Below are 5,437 nucleotides of genomic sequence, written 5' to 3'. Positions count from 1 at the left end.
GGAACTCTTGTAATTTCTTCAAGACCTTATAATATAAATTGAAGTGAGAGGAGCTAACCCAACTAGGACCCTAAGTGGGAAGCTCTCTATCAACTCTCAAGTTCTCGCTTTCTCCTCCAACACCTCCTGTATCTCTACACTTGGCTACATCTCCTCTTTTGTTTCTCTCTTCTTATTCTTCTCTTCATCCCTTTTGCTCTTACCACTAACCACTACAATGGATTAAACCCTATAATCTGATATGCCTAATCTACATATACAAACCCTTCAATTTTGATGTTTAGATGATTCTTGTACAGTAGTCCTTGACCTGCGCTCTTCTTCATATACCTCAAAATTCGTTCAAGTGATTACCAATTAGATCATTGAGGTTTATGTATAAACCAGCTAATGACACTTACATCAAATGAAATATCTGGTCCAGTAACTTTCAAGTAGATTAGCTTTCACATCAATCTTTGGAACTTTCCAACATCTACCTTCTCACCAGACCCTACACAGTGTTTCACATTTGGATCCATTGGAGTATTAAGAGGCCAACAATCCAACATTCAAGTTTCTTCAAGTTAATCGAGTGTCCACTTTGTCTGGGGTAAGATAATGCCATGTTAAGACTATAATACCTCTACACCAAGAAAATACTTCAATAGGTCCAAATCTTTGTTTGAAAGACTTTACCAAACCCTTCCTTGATATCATGAATACCACTCTTATCACTTCCATTGATAGTTATGTTATCGACATAAATAGCCATGAGGACCGTAAAATTACAAATACATTTAACAACTGAGTGATTCATCTCTCACCTTTTGAAATTACCACATTGCTGAATTTATCAAACCATACCCATGCTGATTTCTAAAGCCCATAATTTGATTTGTTTAGCCTACAAAATTTCTCCCCTTCAACCACAAAAGCCGATGGTTGAAGCATATAATTAGATTTCTAGAAAAGAGAAATAATTTTTTGACTTGTTTTAATTTGAGTACTCCAGGCCTCTATTTATAATAGAGGAAATATATAGAATCATAATGAAATTAAACTACCCCAATCTGAGTTACGCTCGTACTCCTAATTATAATCAAACTAAACAATGATTAAAGAGAACTAAAATAAATAAAACACCTTTTTAACTAAGATATTCCTATGAGATTCCTGTCAGACTCTTCAATAAATGTTTTGCAACTCACCCCTCAAGTTGGGGTTTGTAACTTCAACTTTTAAGGAAAAACAATTTTGGTCTTCAATATCCTTTGTCTGAAAAAATTCTTCAGAGATACATAATCTTCATTTTTTTTTTTACCCTCTTACTTGACTATTCTAGTCAAATAAAATAAAATACATCTTTCATTGTATTTCTTCTTATACTTCTCTCCCTCAAGTTGGGGATAAAAATGACATAGAGACCCAATTTGGACAAAAATATGGGGGGAGAAAATGACTCCAGGTAGAACAATAATACTCCATATACCACTCAAAATGGTCATAGTCTAAACAAAACTCTACTCAATTTCAAAGGAATAAAAAATGTCTAATTTCAGGTATAAAAAAAAGACTACTCACTTTTAAGGATAGCTCCAAAAAGATCATCACCTAGGTGAATAGAAAAACTTGATTCCACTAGGTGTTGCATGTACTCATATATTTTACAGGTAGTAGGTCTATAGGCATTGCTCAAAAGTGATGAAAAAATTAACGATGATAAATTAAATAAATACTAGAGAGTATTTATACTATCAAGTGGAAAGAGGTAACAATGCAACACTCAAAGTTCCAAAAATGACTCAAGAAACTTAAAAAAAAAGGAGGTAGCTATGCAACACTACTTCACAATCAAGCTTCTAAATTTAAAGAAAATAATAAGGAGCTTCTTATCAAATCATACAAATAATGAGTGTGTCCTTTTTTCGAACACATTCTAGGCGGGTTGTCGTGGTAGAAAACATAAAACTTAAAAAGCAAATTGTACCAAGTATGACCTCAAGGGAGTTTTTGGGGGGTGAGCTAAATTTTCAGAGATCACGATGTAGAAGCTATGCAATCGATGCAGACAAAAAAACCAACACTAGAGAGGAGATGTCAGACCAAATCATCTCAAACAAACTTCCCTAAAACATCAAAAGTAATAATTTTAATAGCAATGAACAATTCATGAATAGAACTGAACTAGTTATTTTTATTTGGACCAAATGCAGTCAACCCAAACCCATAATTGAAAAATATTATTTTTGTTATTTTTGAGTAAATTATCTTTACTCACCCTAGTATAGTCAAACTTGGATTTTTGAGTCAATTTACGCGTCACAAGAGATACAATAGGATTAGCTCTCCATGGTCTCCACTTCTTTTAAAAAGTTGTAGCACATCAGGCAATGGAATTGAGTTTTGAATGTATCTTAGGCTACCCCCCAGGTTCTCTTCTAAAACTTTCAGCATGTGAGTAATCAATGGTGAGATGCAAGAAGACTTGATCCATCTAGTTGGAGGATTTGCACTAGGATGCCCAGAAGTATAGAAAAATCAACGAATTGAATATACAATAGGAGATTTGAATAGATAGCATGCGATGAAGATGATAATAAGCATTCCAATACTTCCGGATAATAATCAATGTCCATACCAAGTTGAATCATTTGGGGGGGTTAGTCCCCCAGATGGATACATGAAGATCAAGTTCATGTCCAACATGAAGATCATGTCAGTCACGTACATGAAGATCATCTTCACACTTGGTGTTAGGGGGGGTTAGTCAACTTGAAGGACGAAATGATCTTCAACCGCATACCCGACATCGATCTCGTCTTTCATCTCCGGCCACCATCTCAGTTCCCTCTCGTCTCCGGCCTCAACTCTCGGTCTTCTATCGGCTTCGCCCTCTCTCTCGCACCCCCTCTCTCGTCTCCGTGACTCCCTCTCTTCTCTCGGACTCGATTTCTCTCGCATTTCTCTTTGTATTCCCTCCCGACCTCCCTTTCTTCTTTGTCTTCTCCCTCTCTTCTCCCTTTCGGCCTCCCACTCCCTTCTCTCTCTGGCAAGTCTCCTTTCCCCCGAAAATACCTTCTGATTTCGTTCGATTTTCCCATTTCCATTTCGATTTTCTTCGATTTTGGACATTTGGGCATCGATTGCTTAATATCTACTTCGATTAGGCATCGATTTCACCCTTCGGCTTCGGATTTCCCCAAATTTCAGAAGGTATGCCTAAACCCTAATTTGTTTCATTAAATTAGTGTTTTATTTGATTTAAATTTATTTTCAGTGCGTAATTGGGGGTTATTTGTGCATTATTTTGGGATTTAGGGTTACGGTTTATAGTCTAAATTAGGGTTTAGAGTTTAGTGCGTAATTAGGGTTTATGGTTAAGGGTATTTTAGGGATTAGGGTTTTTAAGGTTTAGGGGGTTTAGGGTTTTTAAGCTATAAGGTTTTTTGGGTTTAGGGTTTGGAATTAGGGTGTAGGGTTTAGGGTTTAGGGTTTAGGGCTTTTAATGTATTAAGTCCTGGAATTAGTGTTTAGGGTTTAGAGTTTAGTAGGTGATAGGGTTTAGGGTTTGATGGTTTAGTTTTTTTTTTTATGGTTTGTGTTTCGGGTAGGGTTTAGGCTAGGGGTTTATGGTATTTTAGGGATTAGAATTTTGAAGGTTTAGGGGGGTTTATGGTTTTTAAGGTTTTGGGGGTTTTTAAGCTCTAGGGTTTTTTAGGTTTTTTTTGGGGTGGGGGGTGGGGTTTGGGTTTAGGGTTTTGGGCTTTTAAGGTATTAAGTTCTGTAATTAGTATTTAGGGGTTTTTAGTCCAATTCAAACAAGGTTGAGTCGCCTACACGGGCATCCATTAGCCTACGAAACCCGACCCCCATCACTGACGAGGTACAGTTCAAAGTTGCTGCGAAGTTATATGGGGCTCTACCAGGGTCTTCGGTGAATTTGGATTTGATGTGTGTGTGTTTTCATTGTTTAGTGCATATGCATTAGTGAAAATAATTTAATTAATTTTGAAATGTGTGAGAATGTTGTTGAGAATTTTTGAAGTTCTATGAAATGTTTTTGCCATGTGGTGAGGAGATTCGGGTATTATACATATCCACCACATGGTATTTTTTTATGGTTTGTGTTTCGGGTTTACGGTTTAGGCTAAGGGTTTAGGGTATTTTAGGGATTAAGATTTTTAAGGTTTAGGGGGTTTATGGTTTTTAAGATTTTGGGGGTTTTGTGTTTTTAAGCTCTAGGGTTTTTTAGGTTTTGGGGAGGGGGGGGGGGGGGGGGGGGTTAGGGTTTAGGGTTTTGGGTTTTTAAGGTATTAAGTTCTGGAATTAGTGTTTAGGGGTTTTTAGTCCAATTCAAACAAGGTTGAGTCGCCTACACGGACGTCCATTAGCCAACGAAACCCGACCTCCATCACTGACGAGGTATAGTTCATAGTGACTGCGAAGTTATATGGGGCTCTACCAGGGGTCTTCGGTGAATTTGGATTTGATGTGTGTGTATTTTCATTGTTTAGTGCATATGCATTAGTGAAAATAATTTAATTAATTTTGAAATGTGTGAGAATGTTGTTGAGAATTTTTGAAGTACTATGAAATGTTTTTGCCATGTGGTGAGGAGATTCGGGTATTATACATATCCACCACATGGTATTTTTTTTTATGGTTTGTGTTTCCGTGACGAGTAAAGGTTGTCTGATAAAGTTTTTTTCGTGAGGACCGTATCGGATTTAGATTATACATGGCTACAAGAAGACAACCAAGTGGTCGAACATATGATATTTGGACATCCGATGATGATAGCAAAATGCTCGATCTCTTGGTCGAGCAGGTCAATCTAGGGAACAAGTTGCCTAACGGGGTGTGGAAGCATGAGGTATACATGGACTGTGTAAATAAGTTCAATGAAGACACAGTCATGAAAAAAACTGTTGAGCAGGTGAAGAATCGAACAAGAACATGGAAGAAAACATACCAAACGGTAACGAGTTGTATCAACACTAGTGGGTTTGGTTGGGATGCAACCACACAACGAGTTACTGCATGTAATTTTGTATGGCTTGATTACATAACGGTCAGTAAATCTGTATGGCTCGACTATATGATGTACTATAAAATATTTTTTATGTTTTTTGCGTTAGTATAACTCTATTCCAAGACGTCTAAATGATGTTTTATTTTTGTAGGAGCATAAAGATGCTGAGAAGTACAGACGTGAAGGCTGCCCCATGTACGACAAATTAGCTGTGGTGGTGGGAAACACAATAGCGGTAGGGTCAGGAGCTTCAACCTTTGTAGATCAGGGCGATGAGGTGATCCGTGAATCGAAACATGTCCCGATGGATGAGCCAGCGGATGTTGATATAGTTAGGGATACTCCATCACCATTATTAAGCATGGATGAGTCTCTAGGTAATCAATCTGAAAGAAGTAAACCGTCATCTTCAAGTCGTCGTAG

This window comes from Aristolochia californica, unplaced genomic scaffold, assembly GCF_029961685.1.
Source record: "Aristolochia californica isolate CCGP_79_NKW_82.1479 unplaced genomic scaffold, dmAriCali1.0.hap1 SCAF_8, whole genome shotgun sequence".
Classification (NCBI taxonomy): domain Eukaryota; kingdom Viridiplantae; phylum Streptophyta; class Magnoliopsida; order Piperales; family Aristolochiaceae; genus Aristolochia; species Aristolochia californica.
Note: the sequence above shows the minus strand (reverse complement) of the source record.